The sequence below is a fragment of the Contarinia nasturtii genome, unplaced genomic scaffold (assembly GCF_009176525.2).
Source record: "Contarinia nasturtii isolate CC-2019 unplaced genomic scaffold, AAFC_CNas_1.1 Cnas_scaffold_993, whole genome shotgun sequence".
In the NCBI taxonomy this organism is placed as follows: Eukaryota; Metazoa; Arthropoda; class Insecta; order Diptera; family Cecidomyiidae; genus Contarinia; species Contarinia nasturtii.
Genome location: NW_022198340.1, coordinates 1986033 through 2008101, shown reverse-complemented (window position 1 = coordinate 2008101; position 22069 = coordinate 1986033). Strand labels below are relative to the sequence as shown.

At 35.1% G+C, this 22069-nt stretch overlaps 1 protein-coding gene across 13 annotated transcripts in view; it reads left to right on the top strand.

Moving 5' to 3' along the window:
- LOC116343235 (syntaxin-binding protein 5) overlaps positions 1-22069 on the top strand; it is a 107286-nt gene that overhangs the window by 5520 nt on the left and 79697 nt on the right. The window lies entirely within an intron of this gene.

The following is a 22069-nucleotide window of genomic DNA, read 5'->3' as shown; positions in this document are numbered from 1 at the left end:
TTTATACATTTTATTGCTAATCAGGTGCCTCAATGTATGAGGCACAGGTACTTATATATATAGATTTACCACAATATTGAATGGGAAAGAAAATGCGCGGAAGAACGCGATCAAATAGAGTAGCAACGATGTATCCATCCGTTCTCTTGCCAAAAATCCAGCATATCAATAAAAAGCGATTTTATTACAATTTAGAAATATGCGAGTATGTAATCAGTTGAGCTTATCGGTGGGAAAAATGAGTTTTTTTTTTCTTATTTCGTATGCGCACATATTGAAATGTACGACAATTCAATCGATGGCACCCAGAATGTGTATGTTTTCCTGTTGGGAAAATCCAATTGACACATTCGCTTTTGTTAATATAATCATATATTGTACAAAATCATGTGATGAGAATGTCAGCATGCGGCCAAATTCAAATCTTCCAAATCAAAGTCATTAAAGTTGAGCACATTCATTTTATCCACGAAGCTTCAGAGTCAGAGAAAGGGGAAGGAGAGAGAGAGAGAGAAGGAGTCAGACATGTAATATCTATAAATATGTACGCGATATTGTAATGAAATTCAATAATGAACTGAATAACTGAACACCACCGAGTACGTTTAAGTCGTTCGCCACGGAAATCGTGAGAGAGTGCCGTCGATGCGTGTGATCACGTCGTGCTTTTCTCTTCAAAACAATGAACGCGCCATTGAAAAATTCATAATGAAAATATCGAGCATATCAAATCGTAACGCAAGGACCAAATTGCCGACGCAAAAAAGAAACCAATAAATTGTATGAAAGACGAAAGAGAAAGAGAAAGGGTAAACCATTACACGTATACACATATAATATAGATTCAAACATGCCTGCCAAACGGCGATCAACAACACATGATTCTATTTTTCGTTGGAGCCTTCTTTCTTCGGGTTGGTTTTGGTTTGTGTCGAAGGGCTATTTATCGTTAAATTGTCGCTCATTTCATTGTGCTCGAAGTTTTCGTTATGTGTTCAAACTCAACCTTTGAACCACATATACATCAGGCCAAACGGTAATAGAAATTTATTATCATTATTTTTTATATATACGATATACGTATATATATACATATGTGTGTATAAATAACATTTACATGCCGTGTTACTTCGTAACATATTATCTAAGACACAATACATTCGCACGCAACACACAAAAAAACCCATAAAATCGCCCATAGCATAATAAGGCATACACACATCTCAGAACATAAAATTTCTTAAATGCGACCACCTCTATGTCATGTGTTGAACGATAGGCGCATAAAGTTCTATGCTTTGTAGATAAAAGCAGCCATGATTATGAAATAAAAAAAAGCAAACTTCTTACAGCATAATGTCTCGACCGCGTCGAATTAGAGAAGAAGAAAAACAGAAACGACAAAAATGTGGATACCTTCGATAAATTTTCGACTAATTCCGTTTACTGGCTGCATAGCTTAATGCACAACCACATTTTATTTTGCTGCTAAACTTGGGTGAAATGAAAAGACGAATCTAAAAATTGAAAACATTTGCTGTGCCAACCATTTATGCTCATTTTTAATGAACAACATAAACATGGCACAAAGGCCAAGGAGCAATTTCGCAATCAAAGTAACAAAATCAGCAGAATTTCATGTTGAAAAGCTTCAAACGAAATAACAACAAACACACAAAAACATCAACTGGGCCGGAACGGTAAATTGTACATTTTTAAGATTGAAAGAGTAACTTTTATGACCAAAGATGTAAAAACGCTTGGCACAAAGTGTGCGCTTTACTTCTCTCTCTTGCTCTCTCGATCTCTCTCCTTCATTTCATTTATATTTACTTACTTATTTTGTGTCGCTGAAAAATAAATGCAATTTGATTTTCTATACTGAGGAAGTTGTATAGCTTTTTGTTACAATGGCCAGCATTACTTTTCATTTGTTTGTAATTGGCATATAGTCTGCGTGTTGTACATTACATTGACTGACATGGTTTTCCTTTTTAGCTTACGAGTTACTTTGTTGTTGAAAAATGTTTATATTTTTAAGTTTAATTGGCTTTTTTCGATGTATATATGTATGCATACGAAAAAAAGCTTTGCTATCAATCTATGTCCTTATTGTGTGAAAGCTCTATGTTTTTCGCATTTTCCATGTCGATATGTAATAGTCACTTTCAAGTCCTTTTCTGAATAGATATGGTTGTTCGAACACGCTTTTGCACGTTCAACATCGAATGCGACAGCATGATTTTATATGCCGTCGCGTTGCAAACGCAAAAAGTGGAAAATCTAATACATTTGTTTAAGTTTACGATTGTAAAGTTCAACCTAGAAAGAGCCGATTAGAAGAATGCGGCAAGCAAGGGAGCGAGGCGCAAAATACAAAACGCACACAATACTATAAGGCAATGAAACTCTTTACAATCAAACTAAATAGCGCACGCAACACATTATTTATGAAGTTATGATTCATGTGCAATTAATTTAATTGGGCCGATGAGAATCTTTCGGATAGCACTTGCAGCTGGCCTAATACAAATTTATAATGAACAACAGAAACAAACATTTACAAAAGAGAGCGCACCATTTGAATCAATGAGAACAAATCAATTCTAAGCGAACAAACTAACCCCAGCATCAATGTTGGCACAAACAATCTCCGTTGCTGAAGCGAAACCAACAACGACAACAGAAAATAACACAGACACGACAAACGGCACTATTAAATAAATAAACGATTGGTTGGAAACGAATTGATGGACAAATATTTGCCAGGCGTAAACAAAATGTGCATTTGTGATCTAATTTCTTGATTCTAAGTGTTTCATTAATTTTTTATTTCAATTTAGGGCGTCAAATAATACTAGTTGGAGACTCCGATGTTTATTCCATTCCGGAAAAATTGATATTTATTTCGATATATATATATTTCGTTATATCAGATTACATGTTGCTGTTGCGAAAAGCGCAAATGATGCACGTCGAAACATTAAATTGAAATATGCCATCTTCATCGTGATCAGATGTTTGATGACCCATCACCCTCTTTCGGCCATATTCATAAATTTCATTCAAATCCCGCGTTTAATATCGGGGAAAAATTGCAAAATGTATCTTCGGATCAATGTCTCTCTACCCCGTTCTCCCAATGAGCTTCGGTCTCCTTAGCGTAGTTTTAGTTGCGGGTGGCTGTTTATTTTCAACCATATATGTTTTATTATCATGGAAATGCTGTCCATCTATTCGATCGATTTTGTGTGTGTGGGAACGTTTTGATGCTGTCGGTCATTGCAAAAAAAATGATAATAAAAAGCGCTTTGCATATTCAGCACTGAAAAAAGGGAGTGCATATGGATCATCAATGTATAAGCGCCGGTGCATATTATTGAATCGATATCTCATACTTACCGCATATCCATCATATCGGCAACCAACGGACAACAATGACAGTAGCATAAACAAAAGCGCAAAACCGAAATAAAAAAAAACCATTCTCTCCTCTCTCTCACACACATATATATACAAACAGACAAAAAAGAGAAAGCAACGACATGGGTACACAAAAAAAACAGGCAAATATTTTGTTGTGGAGGACGATGAAAAATGCACGATTTGAAAATGCTGAGAATGAAGTAATAAAAAAAACAACACCGAAGTGAAATTAATGTTTGAAAACGGGGGGAAAGTGCAAAACATATAGAGAGAGAAGGAGAAACACAACAATAAAATGAAAATCCTTTGCGACCGACCCAGTTTGCTATTAATAAACAAGCAGATTTAAATTAGTGCCAAGCTGTTAATTTTAATGTATTTGTTGGTATCGGGTCGGTGTATTTGCAGGGAATATTGAATTGAAAAAAAAAAAACACCGAATGAGAACTTTGCTCGTCTGAATGTGTGCTCGCTTACATTCTCAGTGCATGGGTACGTGCGTCGCCACACTACGCTAAATTTCATCGTTTTTGCTCATCAACGCCCAATTGCTAATAGCGTACTCTTTGCTTCAATCTTCGTTCAAACAGATTTCATTGTTTTTTATGTACGTCCAGCGTATCTTCGTCCTGTTGCGAAAAATAAAACGAGACAAGCAAACAATATTAGCTGTTGACGGGCTCTGTTTTTTTTTCGTTTGTCGCTCTTTATTTTCTACAGTTTTTTGAGATTTTTTCACAATACAACTTTGGTTTTCATTCAGTTGCTTGGCTCTCGATGTTAATATGAAAAGCTTTTAGTGTTTCGACATTTTATTATTCACAAAAATATATAAAGTATATATTCACATTGAAAAGCTAAAAAGTGAAGCGAAAAAAAAACACACCAGAGAAATTGAGAAAAAAAGAGCGTTTGCGAAACGAGGGCAAAATGTAATGGAAATATCACACAATGTTCTCTGACTCTGTGTTCAATAACGGAAGCGAACAATGTGAAATGACAGAAGAATAAGACATCATCTTCACCATGCATCGATTCTCTATGGATGTGCGAATCCATATACAGGAGCTTATCTGTTTGAATGTGTGTTTATCTGAATGCATAACATTTTATATTGTTGTTTTTGTATTATGCAGCTCGTTTGATTTTCAGTCCAAAGCAACCAATAAAATTCGTTGCCGAGCTTTTGCCATCCATTTTTCATGTTCGTTCTAACGAATGAGATGTAAAGAGAGATAGAGAGAGAGAGAGAGAGAGAGAGAGAGAGAGAGAAAGAGAGAGAGAGAAAGAGAGAGAGAGAATGAGATTGAGTGAAAATGTGAAACACGGCGACCGCCAACGCCATCACTGATGTCGCCGTCGTCATTCTCATCGCAAAATAAAAATCTACTTTCAATTCGATATGGCATATCCTCATAGCATGAAACCAGAACATTGGCGACGACCGAGCATTTTCAATTCGGATTTTTATCACAACAGACGCATTGCTTTACATTGCACCATTGCACGATCGGGGCATATCGTACGGCCTTTTCCATTTTTGCATTAATAGGTTTCACTCTGAATTATGATGAATTTTTTTACATTCAATTCAATTTATTACGTAGTTTCAATAAACTCTTGCTGTTTTATATTATAAGACTACGTGTGTGTGTCAGAACAGAGGGAGAGAGAGAGAGTTTCATTTCTGGTAAAATTTCTCTATTGAGAATTCAACATTTTCTATCTATTTATTAAAAATTTCCATACTGAATTGAACCGTTCAACGTGAATATTCGCATGCTACTTCTTTTTTTCACTTTTTCACTGTGGTTGTCTATCATTATAAACGATTTTTTTTGGAAGTGTGTGCCGCAATACGTTTTCGGAATATTTTGTTTGTCTGCATGGTGCGAGAACCATAATGCAAATAAAAATTTATTATTCGACTTTCGATGTTATGTGTGTGTGTATATATTATTGCATGCGGTATCGACAGAAAGCAAACACCATTGATACATACCAATTTTCACAGCAATGCAAAATTGTTTTCCATTTATTTCAACTGAACAAATAATAATTTAAATGAATGATGCTTTGCGTTGATCGACTTTTCATCGAAATGCCATTGTTCTGCTGAATTGGATGCTATCAGTTTTGTTATATTGCCTCGCGCGAACATTCCATTTTATTGTTGTACCGATGGGTATATCATTGCGGTGGGACAAGTTGGGTTAGATCGGATGTGGGCAACCAACTTCCATCCCCATTTTTTTTCTTTTCATCCACTGACTTTTTGAAGAGGAGGAGATCATTGTTTATGCTGTAATTTTATAATTTAAAACCGAAAATTTTGTTGTTGTGCGTGAGCGCTGTATATAATGAACAATGATTAATAATTCTGATATAAATATTATGATAAATTTTGAGAAATAATTTTCCAATTTGATGGAAACCATTTTTGGCAGACATCGTTCATTGACTTTGATTTTAAATAAGTCAAATAATAATGCATAATTTGTTCAGTTGGAGAGTAGATTGTTTTGCGCCAGCAGTTTTCTCTATGTCGATGAAATATTACCATTTTTTTTTGTTTCGTTCGCATGCTGTGGCGAATGTTCTGAATTTCATTTTTTCGGCTCAATATTATATTATAATCGTGACTTATTCGCTCACGCTCTGCTGTACTTTTTCATTTGAATATTCGAGATGAATTTTATTGCTGATTTGATATCACATTTCGCTGCATAATATTCGTGGCAGCGTAAAATTACCACTTTGCATATCAAGAAGGACGAAATTCCATTAAATTTGGCCACAAGCCACAGTATTTCATTTTGACGTTTGACGGCGAACGGGTAACTTTTTACAAAAATGCAGAGAAATAAAAAAAAAAAAGAAATTAAACCACGACAACTCGATCAACTCAATATTTAATACCAGAAGCTTTGCGCGCTCTATGCAGTGGATTCAATTACACCGCGAGATGAAGCCACACTGGAAAATTGTGATTTGGTGGCACCGTGGATATTTTAAACGTTTATTTTCAGACTTACATTCTCATTTCAATCAACCCCATTTTCAATCGGTATTCAAACTATACGAACGAAAAATACGTGATTCGATGAACTTTTTTCTGTTTTCGGTGGGGGGAAGTGGAACTGTTTTAAAACATTGTTATTGATTTTTATTGTTAATAAGTTCACAATTGTCTTGAGTGTGTGTCAACAAAATAGACAGGTAATCTAGTGAGGGATCGAGCCAGGTTCAAAACAATATTCATACTAAACAAGTTGAATTTATAAAGTTATTTGGCAGCCTGGGCTAATTGCAAAGTTGAGTTGACAACCGATACTTGAAATATTTCAAATATATAAGATAGCTTTTTTTAGCTATACTGAATTATTAAGGTTGCCAGATTAAGGAAGTGTTGTGTCGACTTATATTTATAGAATTGGAGGCACTCATGCATATGGCGAAGAAAAAATCGTACAAAATCAACAGGAATCAATTACTCTTTTTTTCCCAATTTGTGTCAAGTTTAACTCGAAAATTGGCTCGATTTTGGGAAATTCACGCCTCCCGACGGAAAGATACACATACCGAATACATCAAAACAAATCAAGCAAAAGAGCATGTGAACCGGAAGTAAAATGGAAGCATAAATCAACAAATTGAAATCGAAGCCATAATCCAACACAAAAAATATTGATAATAGATCAAAATCTATTGATTGATATACGCCAGTCTTGATGTTACATACACGAACAACACATTCATTTGTTATGCGACATTTTCGTTTCACCTCGATGAATAATAAATGTATATTTTTTTTCTTTTTTCCACATCGTATTCTCATATTAATTATTCATGCAATTTACACGTATTACGAGCGTTCATATTCCGTAAGCTTATTCCAAATAATCAAAAATATGTTATCAAACGATTTTGGACGGGATTTTTTCGATGATTATATGGATGCGTATGTACCGCTCCAATCATATGAGTTTTTCTTTTTGAATACACACACGGACCCGTTTTGCTACACTCGCTCGCATTTTATGAAAAGTAAATCAGGCAGAGGGGGTCTAATGATGAGAAAAGAGATGATTAAGCCAATTTTGTTGTTTGTACACTATTTTATTATCGCCTTCATCATTCCTATTTCACAACTACCTATATTGTGTACGTTAGCACAACGCCAAAACTGGTTTCCATTATAGAGTATTTTAACTACATTGGCAAAAAAATCCCATAAATAATGGATATGCAATGATAATGGCTATGGATTCATTTAGTGATAGTAATGTATTAAAATCTGTGCTCGAAGTTTGATGAGCTAAGCTTTTATCGCATCTCCCATCGAAGAGTTGCCCGTTAGCTTGGAATCGACTTTCGTTATATGCGGTTGCATGGCACATTTTCGGAGTGGCGATTCTGGTGTGAAAAATTGTAATTCATACGATGTGTTCAGTAATAAATCAAATGAAAGCAACCCCCTCCCGAACAAAAACTAAAAGACATTGATATTTATCAGAAACGAAGACAAGTTCCAATTTCATTTTTGGCTGAACTAAAATCGATTCGATAATGCAAATGGATTCACAGTGGTGTATACAATGCGAGGCATTCTTCTGATCATCGAATTTCCGACGACAGAACAATATGTTAGCGTGTACATCACGTATTGAATATTGATTTGGGTCACCAAATTTTCATTCTTACGAAAATTAATGGTCAAATTGAGTCGGTGAATCTTCGCAAAAAAATTTCATCCTCTTACCTGTTTTCATCGATCAAAAGAACATAATGTTTATTTTATGGTTTTCCAAAGAGAATCCACACTCTTATTCTCAACAACATTGTGCTACTTGACAATAAATAAAATCCATCAACTTAAAAGGCTTTTTAATGAAAATTGTTGGTTTGAATTGTGGTGCGGTGCGGATTTTGTGTAAGAAGACTTTTATTTGAACTTCAATTTGCATAAAATTCTGTCTTGTATTTGCTATACACTTGTTTGATGTAGAAAAACATTTTTAAACATCAAAATCCACATTCATATGTGTGTTTGCATCACCTTTTTCCATCCAACAAAATGTTTGAACAACGATGATGATGATGATGATGATGATGATGATGATGGTGGTGGTGGTGATGGTTTTGCATTGAACAGACTTGTGATGCTGGTGTTGCAAAAGCGCAAACTTACAACGTCCTGAATAAATAACTCAGTGTACATGCACAGCAAGAGTTTTTGTATTGCAAATACCAAATATACTCATAATAATAGGAAGCGGACACATTATTTCCATTTCTTCCTTCGTATTTCCTCATGCATTTAGTAGCATTGACTTGAATAGAAACTATTAAAGCTTACAAATATAACAAACATTTTTGCCTGTCTATTTATCTCACACTCCCTGGCCAACGTCACAGATAGTACTTTTGGTTCATTTGGCGTCAAACTTTTACCATGAGACGTTTTACTTTTCTCATCATTTCCATATTTCCCAACAAATTTCATCTCTCTTCCCCTTTCGCTCTCTCTCTCTCTCTCTCTTTCTGTCTCTCTATGCACTCGTCACCATTTGATTATTTGCGTGTTCGCTCTGGAAACTACTCACTTTCATCATGCCCAGCTGAACTTTTAAGTGTGGTTGTTGTTGGTTATGCTATGCTACTGACTATCAACAGTTACGCGTTCGACATCCATAGACAGAGCACAGAGCGCCCATATAAACTGCTATAATATCAACTCCCTGGAATATGCTTATAATGCATTGAGGCACTTTCTCATTTTGTAGATATGTGTCTTTCAGCGCAAGCAATGTGTATTAACAATAGGCGATATCGTTACCACGGACACATTGCTACGTCGAGATAAATTCTTCCTCGTTTATTTTTTTTTCGTTCTCACTTCAACATGATTTCCTTTCTTCTCGGGAAAATGATATTTTTTTGCGCCCATTGTGATGCGCGAGAATGACAAGCAAAGAGAGAATAAACGGAGAAACTTGTTTCTTTTATTAGTACTGCTTTGTATACAAATAGTTGTACTCTGTCATGGCGTAAATGCGATAACAAATAAGCTTAAGCGCCTCAAATCTAAAGAACTTGAAATATTTTATTGTTACGTTTTTCTTTCATCGATGCCATTGTCATTTTCGGAAGAAATTGTTCACACACATATTCGGTACAGCATGTAGACGCTATCACTTTTCAAAGTGAATACATTTCGCTGATTGGTTTTATTCGGCACGTATTTTCCCTTTTTCCTGTGTTTAAAGCAATAAATATTCGATTTTTTTTTTCATTCTCCATCCGAAACCGATGCAACCAATCTTCGCCATTAATTCATTCAGATTCATTTGGAGTGTATTTTAATGGAAATATCATGCTGCAATCTAAACCAATGTCAATTTAATTTCGACCACTGTATTGTGGTTCGTTTCCTTCCACCATTGCGGTTTTGCCTCTTTGGACAGCGTCACTATTCGGACAAGCTTTCAAGATTAACGGCACATACAGAATAGAAAGAAAAAAACATTTGACACGCTGAAATGACGATGATTGGAACAAAAACAGCAAAGTAATCAACCCTCAAACACGAACATACGAGATCGAAACATGTTGCTAAGCTCATACGAGTAACAAATATAATATGGGAAAAAGCGACACCATCTGGACACATGAGCAAACATTACCATCACTATATGGTACGTATTTGCAATTTCATAGACCATACATATTCGCATCGGAGTTTTTCTTGCTCTCTATCACATGATAACCACCACTGAGGTTATGAGACACACCATTAAAAGAATCGATGATGTTATTTAGTCGGCAATGTTCAGAATTCAATCGATTTCGTTATCCTGACTTCTCAATGTCAAACACGAGTGTCTCATTAGTTTTGGTTTTTGTTGCAGAGGGCGGCCTTTTTATGCCTTTTGTGTGTGCGTGTATGTGTCTTGAATATCTTGACAGTAACACAGATTGTCGTCTTTTCTTTGTCCTTCCATCGATTTATCGAATGACATTCACATATATCGAAAACCCCGAACAAGCATCAATAGAGTATCAGAGGAAGTATTAAGAGGCAGGAGCAAAAAACATCACATTTCAACCGGAAAGAGCAAGGCATTTAAGTTCAATGGAAATGATGAGAATTGTTTTTTTTCTTCTGCTCTTCGTTTCACATCGACCAAGTTGTCAAAATCAAAACGAAATGTGATGACAGAGAGAGGGAACGCGGAATGAGAGAAATGTTTTTATAAGTTACATGTAATCCATCGTATCTAACGTATGCGATTGTCACATAAAAATGAAAATAATAGAAGAAATTCAGTGTGTTAGGAACAATTTTTTCTGTTTCTGCTTCGGCACAGCATGATAGCACAGTGTATCCAATGGACGCTACGAAAAAATGTTTCAAACAAGAGAAAATACGGCACGGAATTTCCATTAATTTTCTATCAACGAATTATTATTAATTTATTTTATGTTCAATTTGAAACTTTGCCGTCGTCATCTTCATCATCATCAATGGCATCGAAATGGAACAAAAGTGACCATAGACCTCCCATCGCAGCAAAGAACGACAGAAAAAAAAGAAAGACCGTATCGAAATCAATTCGACGTCGATTGTTCGTTGCTCATTCTTTGTCTTTCTTGTTTTTCTGACGTGCGCCCTCACCCGCGTCGCATTATTGTCCATTGATGTAGTTTTTCGCAACTTTCGTGCTTGTTCGAATAGTCGTTTTTACATAGTGGCATATTCTCTTTCAATTTTTAGTTTTAATATTATTTTTCATAATGCTTACACGTTCTTTTGTTCGTAATACATACACTTTTTAAGTGACGAAATGTTCGGAGTTTTAAATCGAACAAAATGTAAAGTAGCAAAAAAACGGCGAAATAAACACAATCGAATCGCACACAGAGAAAAATTACATTTTCTTCTGACAACTTGTTAGAAACACTCGTCAAAAATAAAGAATAAAAAAAAATATTGCAGCAAATAGCTGACGAGCTAGAAGTATTTATATATATATGTGTGTGTTTTTTTTTGTTCGTCGAAGAAGAAGAAAAGTTTCTGCTTTTAATGGAAGTTGTTCGTTGCAGAATTTACATGCAAAAATGAATACGAATAAGAAACACTTTTAAATTGAGTTTTATGCGTACATAGCACTGTAAGTCGGCGATAATTCGTTTTTTCCTCTGTTGTTGTTGCAAAAGACGATGCATTTGCAACAATATAAAGCGTTAGTTATACGACAACTCATCCCCTCTATTCATCTTCTCATGCCACCTTCTCATTGCTATTTCATCCTTATACTTTGTATCTCTCTCTGTGTCTCTCTCGTTCTGTGTATTGTGTCTGCTTTTGTTTGCTCTGACGCTTCAATTAATTTCTTTTGATTTTTCTTTTTGACTGTTGTATGTAAATTCGTATTAAGTTATCAATTGGATTGCGCTTCTCCGGCTTATTACCTAGCCTTTGTTCATAGTATCTATTTTTTTCAGTTATTCATACTCACAAACGAAAAAGAAAGTGACAGAGCTCACAACTCAAGTTCGTGAATGTTGCGCACAAGAGACAACAATATAAAATAAATATATATATCGCAGTAGTACAAAGTCTATTATCAAATGTCTTTGAATTTAAATTTCTTCGTGCACTCAAATAATTGCCGATAAAGTTGTATATTTATTCAAATTGAAATTCGAGCTAATTACGAACTCGAAATGCGAGCACGATATCGATGCAATATGGCCTGTGTGTTTCTTTCTTGCGTTCTTTGTATGTGAATAATGTGGGACGAATGTGTTCGTCGATCACGACAACTTCAAAACACAGTGGAATTTAATTACAAAAATTTTTAATTAAAAAAGGGAACAATTAGCACAAAAGTTCTCAATCGATTGGCAAATAGACGGCAATGTTCAACTGTTTCACACACCAAACGACACAGATAAACCGAAGCGGTACACAAAGAATAAAAAGGTTCTTTTTCAATTGCTTTAGGTAAAATGAACTGTGTAAATTGACATTTTTATCGTTCAATTTTCAATAAGTGTTTATTTACAATTTCATCTTAACAAGTTAAAACTAAAATTACACGGCAATGATAATGGAGGAAACACACTGGCCGCAACAATGAAATACAAAGTTTCCAACAACTTTTCAAATAGTTTTTCGATGCGAATTTAAAAGCGAACGGTGATGGTGGTTTTTTTTTCCTCATTTATCGCTCACTGCTACTATCGGCAGTCTTTTTTTCCCCGCTATTGGTCCTGTAATGCAAAAGCGATGTTTTTGTTCGCTTGAGGCCCCGCTTTCAGGATGGATGTTTTACGGTCCAATGCATTTTTCGGTTTGATCAACCGATGAAAGTACATAAAAACACCCATCAAACATTCGAAAATATCGTTTTAATATTCCGTCCTGTGGCGATACCGTTCTAAAGTTTGATTTCAATGGAAATTATTACAGTTTCACAATGTTTCTCATTTCGTACTAGAAGCTTGAAATTCATTCAAGCACCCATAAAGGCAGAGGGCAACATCGCATGACATGTTCTTTTATTTCACTTTTAATTAAAGATATTTCAATTCATAAAATTGCATTGAACTTGTCGAGCAAGTGTCACTCGAAAAAGTTCAGTTGACTTGAATAAATTCAAATCGGAAATTATAATTATGTCATTTAATGGCTTTTTGGGTATCGAATTCAAGGGAACCAAAAGCATTTATCCCATTTGTTGGTTTTTCGCTTTGAATATCGTGAATATTCAATATGTTATGTTTATATTGGGCCAATGTTATTGGCAAGTCATTTGATAGATATAAATGTGCTTGCACAAGAAAATAATCAATGGGAAAAATGATAATTTATATACGCCTCGATTCCTATAGATATTGTATACAAAATCATTGCCAGAAAAAAATGAAAAAAAGAAATATAAACACTTTTTTTTCGCTCAATGAAATTGTTTTTTATTCATTCGGTTCGTTTTTTAAAAACGATAAATAAAAAGAGGCATCTAACACAGTGTTGCTACACACACAAAAAAAAGATGAATCGAACAAAAAATTGTCAAAATCGAATGGTGTTGATAACAAATGGAAATGGTGTTAATCTTCGTGTTCATAGACATGCACATTGCGTAAATGAAGGGAAAAAAAATAATTCCAAAGATAATAAATTATGCCGTGTTTTTTTTCTATGTTCATATTGAGCTTTTGTGCCGTGGTTTTTCCCTATGAAACTCCAGTACAAACACATAAATATATCAAATTTGCTATCGTTAATCTTTTAGGTGCACTTTGTGCGTCAAGTAAACTTGGCATCATTTTGGATACGCGCCACAGTACGGCACACGGTGCACGCGCGTATGCTGAAATTTCATTATGGGGCCGAGAGAGAGAGAACCCAGAGGGATTTTCCCAAGCCAAACATTTGCTCAACTTCCGTTAAATCATCATTATTCGAACTTTATTCTTGAGCTTGCCTTTTAGCTAATGAAATAAAATTGGAAAAATTTCTCACTTCTGTTCACGAAAATTAGATGTAGAAATTCATTCTTTCTTGTTATCCGATGAGAAATGGGAGAGGCGAATTAAATTGGAGTGAGAGGCAATGTGAAAATAAGCGACTAAGTGCAGCAGTATGGTATCGTTCATCACTCTGGCAATATTCCAAAAAGTTGCTAAGCTCACACTCAAATTTATCAGCAGATATTGGGCCCAATTGTACAGAAGAAGAAAAATGCCTTGCAAAATTGCAAAGATACCGAAACACTGAGCAAGACAAAACAAACTCGAATTTGAAACGAAAAGCACCCGGCCACGGTCATGGATCTCTATTCAAAATTAAATTTACGGTATATTAATTTATAACTTTTCGAGTTTGTGCTCATATTGCTCGTTTGATTAGACGTAATGCGCTTCAGGATCTATTTGAATAATTTGTGTCAACAATTCGCAACGCATTCGCTTCCATTTTAGACCGGAAATTTTATAGAAGTATCTATCGTTGTGTAAATGTAATATCCGGCACAAGAAAAAAAGAACACACACACTGTAAACTCATTTTGTGTTGACTAACGATCGAATATATTCAGACGAACATAAAAAAAAGTATGATGGAAAGACGGACATCACAATATTGGTGGTGCGTTTGTGCTACGTGCTGTGTTTATTCGGGCGTGCGAGTGTGTATATGAGTGTATGCCATCATCATATAAATGTTTTCGGTGGTGATCGCATGCTAAGTGAAATCGCTGGCTCTGATTTCGCCTGTGTAATTTACGATATGGATTTACGCCCGAAGTACATATGAAACATTTGAATCTTTTATACTTTTCTCCCTCGTTATCAATCTCCCTTCCTCCCTCTCTCTCTCTCTCTCTCTCTCTCTCTCTCTCTCTCTCTCGCTATTTCGATGCGAAGTTTTTGGAATTCGGATTCAATGTAGTGGGTGCTCATAAATTACTCATCGTTGAGAAAAGCCCATGGAATCTTCTGTGTTTCGCATACGTTTGCAAAAAAAACACTCTCTCAAAATTTACCATTTGCAAGCGATTGAACCTTTTTCTGTTTTACACAAATTCAATGCAAATATTGGGATGAAATCGAATAGGGGCAAAAGGCATATACAATTGGGTCGCATTTCTTACAAATTTTCTTGCGAATTTATCGAACTATTTCGGTGGCGGTAGATACATATTCGATGTCTGGTATGTATTTAGCTTATTTCCATTTATAATTCGGAAGTGAATACGTCGATTTGTTGTGGCTCTGAAAACATGTTTCATATTACGCCTTACCAAGTCGGTTTCACCCATACACACGACAAATACTAAACAAATATGGATCGAATTACGAATATGTTGCGAGCATATTGTCATATTGTCGTTGATGACGATGTTTGTTGTTATTGTTGCGGGCGTGTATTCCGTTCGAGCATGATAAAATGAATTAAAGTTTATTCGAAAAACCAAAATATCGTCTTCACCACGTTCAGTCAAATAATAACAATGACATTGCTTTGCGCATTGATATCGAAACGAAAATAACAAACAGCAAACGAACGAACGAACCGAAAAGTGTAAATATTGATATCATCTCATCAAAAATGTGGCAGTTTTGTTGGTTTTTCTCGTTTGCTTGGCGCGCCAATATCAGCAAACAAAAATTTTCTCGCGTATTCAAGCGAGCTCTCAATATAAACAGTAAATAAAACTCTCTCGCTTTCTCGCACACTCTCTTCGCTTCGAAATGGTTTCGCAAAAAAGAAAAAAACGCATTAACGCATGTGAAGAGAGTTCCGAGTGAATGGAGAAAATACACGATAGTCAACATCAGAAACCCATTCAATGGCGTTTGAATACTTGAAGAGCCGATAAAAATGGCAGAGTTTCGCATATAAAAATACGGCGTTGTCGATTGTTTCGAAACCCTTCATGTATGTGCGTTTTTATCCCATTTTTTTTCTCGTACAATCCGGCTCGTAGCTTTTGATTTAATTTTCTCCGCCGCCATTTTTCGGTACATTCCAAATGGCAAACGAACTTTTTCGGGCCTCAATCAATTTTAAATTGAGGCAAGAGGTATTCGTCCATTGATTCAAGTGATCTCTCTACCATTGCCGATTATTTTGCTGTTCATTCCATTTTCAAAATGAACGCAATCACGAACGATTCGTTGCGAATCGAAAAATCATTGAGCACATTAAAACGTTTTTAATTATACCGTTTTTGGTACACATTTTAAGGGTCAGAACATGAATTTGTGCATTAAATATTCGATGATATATGGTTTTACAGTTCTGAAGTGCGTTTATTAAATCTTAAAACAACAATTTTCTCCAAAGGCCTTGTAAAAAATTTAATCAAATTTTTTTTTTTTGTTCGCAATCATCCAAACATTACATTGAAAATTGGTATATACAGTAAGACGCAATATGTGTGTTGGATCATAAAAAAGCAAGGTTTATGTAAATGTCAATTGGTTGAATATTTGAATGAATTTGACATTTACAAATTGATATTTATTATTCCGAATTGAAGTTCAATTACAAACTTTTTCGATTCAAAATATTTCGTTTTTATATTGAAATATGTATATATTTAATTTTCAATTTACTATATCGGCCAATTGACTGTAAAGTCGGTCATCTTCACGGTTTTTTCTTCCGAAAAAAAATGTCGAAGCATAAGAGCATACAATAGAACATTTTTCACAATATCCAAAGTGTTATTGCATCGGTCAATAAAAACATTGTGCTTCCATTTATTTATCAAGGATTCTGAAAATAGCTCGTCGAACATTAATCTATTTCAACCCCATAACATTGTTCATCTCCGTTTTTGTTCGTCCATTCGCTCGTTTTCGAAACCATTATATTTTTATCCGGTGTTAAGTCATACGAATTATATTATGCGATATAAAAAATGTAACATTATGGATGGAGATTTTAACGATAAAATTGTAAAAGTATTATGAGAATTGTACTTGATGGTAAAAGGCAAAAAGCAGAAAAACGAATAAAAAGCGAAAGCGTGAAGGAAAGTAAAAAAAAGTGTCCAAGGTAGATTATTTTATTGAAAGGTGCGATTGTTTCGTGCATTAATGGTATAAAACATTAAATTTGATAAAGCTAGTACCGAGAATGAGAAGGAATGAGAACGAGCGGCGGAGAGACAGATAAAGAAGGACACACAGAAAAGGCGAGCGATAAGCGAAGGAAGAGTTGAATTGTGATAAAATGAAAAGGATATCGTTTAAATGAGGATGAATGCTTTTCCAATGCCAAACATTCACTCTGTAGTTGAAATGTTTTATAATCTGCTATTGTCTATTCGCTTCGTTCGTATTTTTCATCTATTTTGACTTTTTCCCATTTGAAACGTTGAGCACGGGAGTATGATTCAAGGCAATATCCAGTCTTCCGACGTAAATGGAACATGATGGCTTTTATGCTGAGCTCATGTCACAACTAGTTGTTTTTTTTTGTTAAAATTAACACGTTTTCGTCCAATGTTTAGAGAAAAACACATCAATAAATACTATTGCCGTTCGCATCGTGAATGTAGAATATATATCTTCAATCCATTGAAAATTCAGAATGAACAACCAGATCAGTTTGGATCCAGCCACCAAGTGAGATTCGAGAATGAACTGCAAAAGTGGCATAGAAAGGCAAAAATGTGTGCCTTTTAACCGATACTGATAGTTTTCAGATGAGACAAACGTCTCTGAAGCCTTTGTATATAAAATAGAAACATATTTGGTGTATGAAGAAGGATACACATGAAAGCATGACAAACAAATGAGAGAACCGAACGAAGCGAGAGAATCGAATGGTAGAAGAGGAGAAAAAACCGAACGTGCACAATAATCGTCAAGCTACATCAATACATACCAGGCAAATATATAAAAGTTCAAACGACATGGAGAGAGGAATTGAATTTCCCGTCTTAATTTTTTTTCTATCCTGATTTTTTTTTCTGCGCTTTTGTGCTCGCATTTAGAACGTGTTGTATATAAATTACGATAGGAAAAATAAACGTCTCCACTGTACTACACATCTCCATTTGCGTTGAACATCAGAAACATATCCAATTTCCATTTGAGCAGGAACTCCAGTGTGTGTGCGACAGGCACCAGAAAATGTGTATGTTTTGTGTATATTCACAGCTAATGCTAAACCGTGTTAATGTATTATGAACGGATTCAATAGGATTGAGTGCGATATTAAGAGAAATGGACCGTTTTTCAATGCACCCTCATTCCATTTCGTTTCATTTTCCTCTATATCGCTCTCTTATTTTGTCGCAGTTTTTTTCAAACACACACTCTTTTTCTCTCTTTTCACATTTTCTGCACTTTTATTTCGCTGTTAAGCGGATACATACTGTGGAATACATCATTCACACAAGCCTATTTTCTGTCAATCAAATGTGAAATTCATTCAATTTTATTCACAGTCAAATACAAATATACATGCACATAATGTGTTGGTTTCGTCAAAAATAACCAAATGATTGTGAAAAATAGAAATGTGAGGGAGAAAAATGTAAAAGCAAGAGTGTAGCAAGCTTAAAATGTAAAAAAAACTGGTGAACGCTTTAAAAGCATTTAGTGTGTTCGTCAGAGAAGCGTTCGAATTGATAATGAAATTTAAATGTATGGCATTGATGTGCCGTTCACTTAGAGTGTACAGGAGAGGCGGCAGGCTGTGAGAGAAAAATGCTAACATCGACACTGTTGATGATCATATGCAGAAATACGTTCATCTCAAGCCATTTGGGTCCGTTTACCATTCAACCGCATACAAGATGGTGCTAAAATATGGTAATATCTCTACACAACAGAATACAAATTATCACAGGACTTGCCATTCATTTCATCATCAGCAATTACGTGTTGTTTGCTGTTTGCAATTTCTTATTTTTTATTTTGCCATCTCTCTCTCTCTCTCTTTCTCTCTCTCTCTGTGTTGCTCTCTGCTCCATTCTGTCGATCTGCTGTTTATTCGACACATAGATTCGATTTGCACACCATTCGATGCTTGAGGGGAATTCAAAATAATTTTTTTTGTTCATTTTTTTTTATTATTGTGTATGTGTTACGAGATGGCTTTTTTGAATCTGGGATCATTTGTTGTAGCTGACGTAGGTCTTATTGGTATTGAATGATATGAAATTATCATAAGACACACGCGGCTATGACCGATGTATCGATTTAACATCGTTGTACAGCAGTTTTTTCTTCGGTTCTGATGTCACTTCTTTATTTTGTGGGCCAACATTGACAAATTCAAATCGTTATTCGATTCCCTCTGGTGCTTTCGAGCATTTAAGAATTTATTGTTGTTTTGTGCAATAGAAATTCAAAATTGTGGCACATTGAATGTTTGTCATTGGTGTGATGTGGTTCAAATGATCCAAGAGAATGATTTACAGTTTATGTGATGCCAAACGAACCAATGAACGAAAACGATAAGATAGAAAAAAAAATCTCGATCTTTTCGTTCTCACATTGTGCTCGGCAAGCGAATCTATTAGCATTCAGTAGAATCAGCACACTCTTGTGCGGATAACAGCAAATTCAATAAAAAAATATATATATTCAAATTTCGAAGAGCATCAGCTTGACATCCGTATTCGTATTTCATGCCAATGGCATTTCAGCTGCTCGAAAATGCTAATGCATACAGTTCAACGAATGCGCAGATTGTATCGTCTTTTTCGCTTTTCAATTGAAACGCAATTAAATTTGAGGCCATGGCAATCCAAATACACTCACTCTGATAAGAACCATCGAAAATCCGTTAAATGATATGAAAACAAAGGCATCAAATGAACTGGAACATTCATAAAATTGAATTCGGATTTTGCTATTCACATGAATAAGATTACATTAAGCTCTCTATATATGTATGTGACACCGTGTCACATCTCTATATATTCATGTGGAATGATTCGATGCTATTGAAAATTTGATACACGCTACGGAAGCACACGTGGCTTCACTGAATTTATAGAGGGGGGTGGCACATGATGGCAAATTTAAATGGGCAACAAAAATGTATATCGGAGAAAACATAAACGCAAATGGCATACATCATAAATGAATGGAGAGTAGAAAAAAGAAGAGAAAAGAGTATCCGTTGACCAAGCATTTAGTTACAATATGCTTTGAAATTTGAACGACAAAGCAAACGGCACACACTCACACAAAATATATGCGAAAATAATGATGGCAATGGAAAGGATACGACAGCCAAGTCAAGGGATGCATGTGACGCACCAAATGAAATGTGACTGCTTGCTGACTTGCTGTTCTTGCATTACATGAGCATAAAAAATGCCAAGCATATGAAAATTACAACTTTCGTTTTGAAATTCAACTCTCACACTCTCAGTTCGCGATGTTCCCGAATAGATGTTCATTTTGTCTTCCGATTTTTTTGTCTCTCTTTCATTCTTTCTCTCTCCCTCTTGCTTTTTTACTACCAAAAATTGTAAATAATTATTTTTTTCATTCTCGAATTTCTTTATCGTGGTGGAACGACGACAGTTTTTTAAATATTTTATGTGAAAAATGTCTCGAAATAAACGTTGTTTGATTTGACTATGCTGACAACATTCTTTTTTTCGTGCGAATGCGGTGTCTTTTTATGACAGTTCTGAATTTCTGCACTATTTTTTTGCTCTTTAAAACTAAAAAAATTAGTTTCGCTTATCATGGGACGTGTCTGCAATTAACCAAATAACCCAAGGGATGTAAGTAACAGATTTGAACAGCAATAACTGTAATCAAAAGCCAATATTTGTGCAGTATATTTTTGGGATGCCACGCTTCGTTTCGTGCTAACACATAATATTGGGGACGAACAACAAAGTTCACTCAATTATTTACTCATTCAGTTTTGTCAAGCTGAATTTTATCTGCACTAAATTTGTTCACCAAAAGTTAATTACTATTGCAACACTTTGATAGTTTGCAACCGTTCGTTGACACGTCGCTGTTCACATCTGTAGCATGTTTCACGGTTCTCATCCGAAAGACTTACTTAATTTGTTCAGTAATGCAGCAATGTCTCTCCAAAACACACAAACACACACACAACGAACGACCTATACAAACATTCACACAAATTAGACAATAAATAGTAATACCGTCGAAATAAAGATGGAATAAGTGCAGTAAGTGCAAAATGATTTATCAAAATGTGTTGGTGTTGTCATTGTGACCGTTTTGATCGTGCATTATAAGGCATCAACAAGACGATGCAAGACAATGGAAAATCCCCAAAACAAGATGAACAACGTCAATCTATTGGATTCATTTACCACACGTCAGCTCTATTGCACCAGTTTCACTTGGTTACCTACTGTCTCATATTATGTTTAAAATATGCTTGACTACATTCAAATTATGTCTCCGTTTTGGCATCGAGATGATGAAAAGAATAGCAAAGAGACAAAAAAGTGAATGAAAGAAATAATGGGAGCGAGAAAGGGTCTAAAAAGCTCGAAACAACAGTCTTGTCATCAAAATTTAATTAAGGAATTTTCATGCGGCGCATACATGTCGATTTTAGAGAATGTTTACAGTAAAAATTTATTTTATGCCACGATAACGTTAAGAGTTTACCTCGGTATGTATTTAGTAGATGTACAGAGGCGACGGATGAAATGAATGAAAAAAAGGATCGAACATAAATGGGAATAGACGAGATGAAAACGAGCGAACAAATTCAGCAAGAATTGAACATTTGCAAAAATTGTTTATTCTTTAAATTAGTTTCGAGCGTAACGTCAGCTAGCGTCAATGCCAAATCGAGTGCAAGCGTTGCAGAAAAAAGAGAATTAAACATTAAATACAAGAAAAATGAGAGTGCCCGAAGAGCTGTGTGCGGACGCAAAAATAAAAATAAACGAAACAATCGCAAATTCGATATCAATGCTATTTGGACTTTTTCTGCATTTCTTTGGGGAAACACAGAAAAATAAACATTGTAAATGAATGTCCTGAAAAGATGTCATGTCTTCTTCAGAGAAAGAGACAGAGAGCGAAAATGGTATACGAAAAGAACAATTAATGAAAATTGTCAAATAGAAAGTGTGGAACAACAACAGAAAAAAAA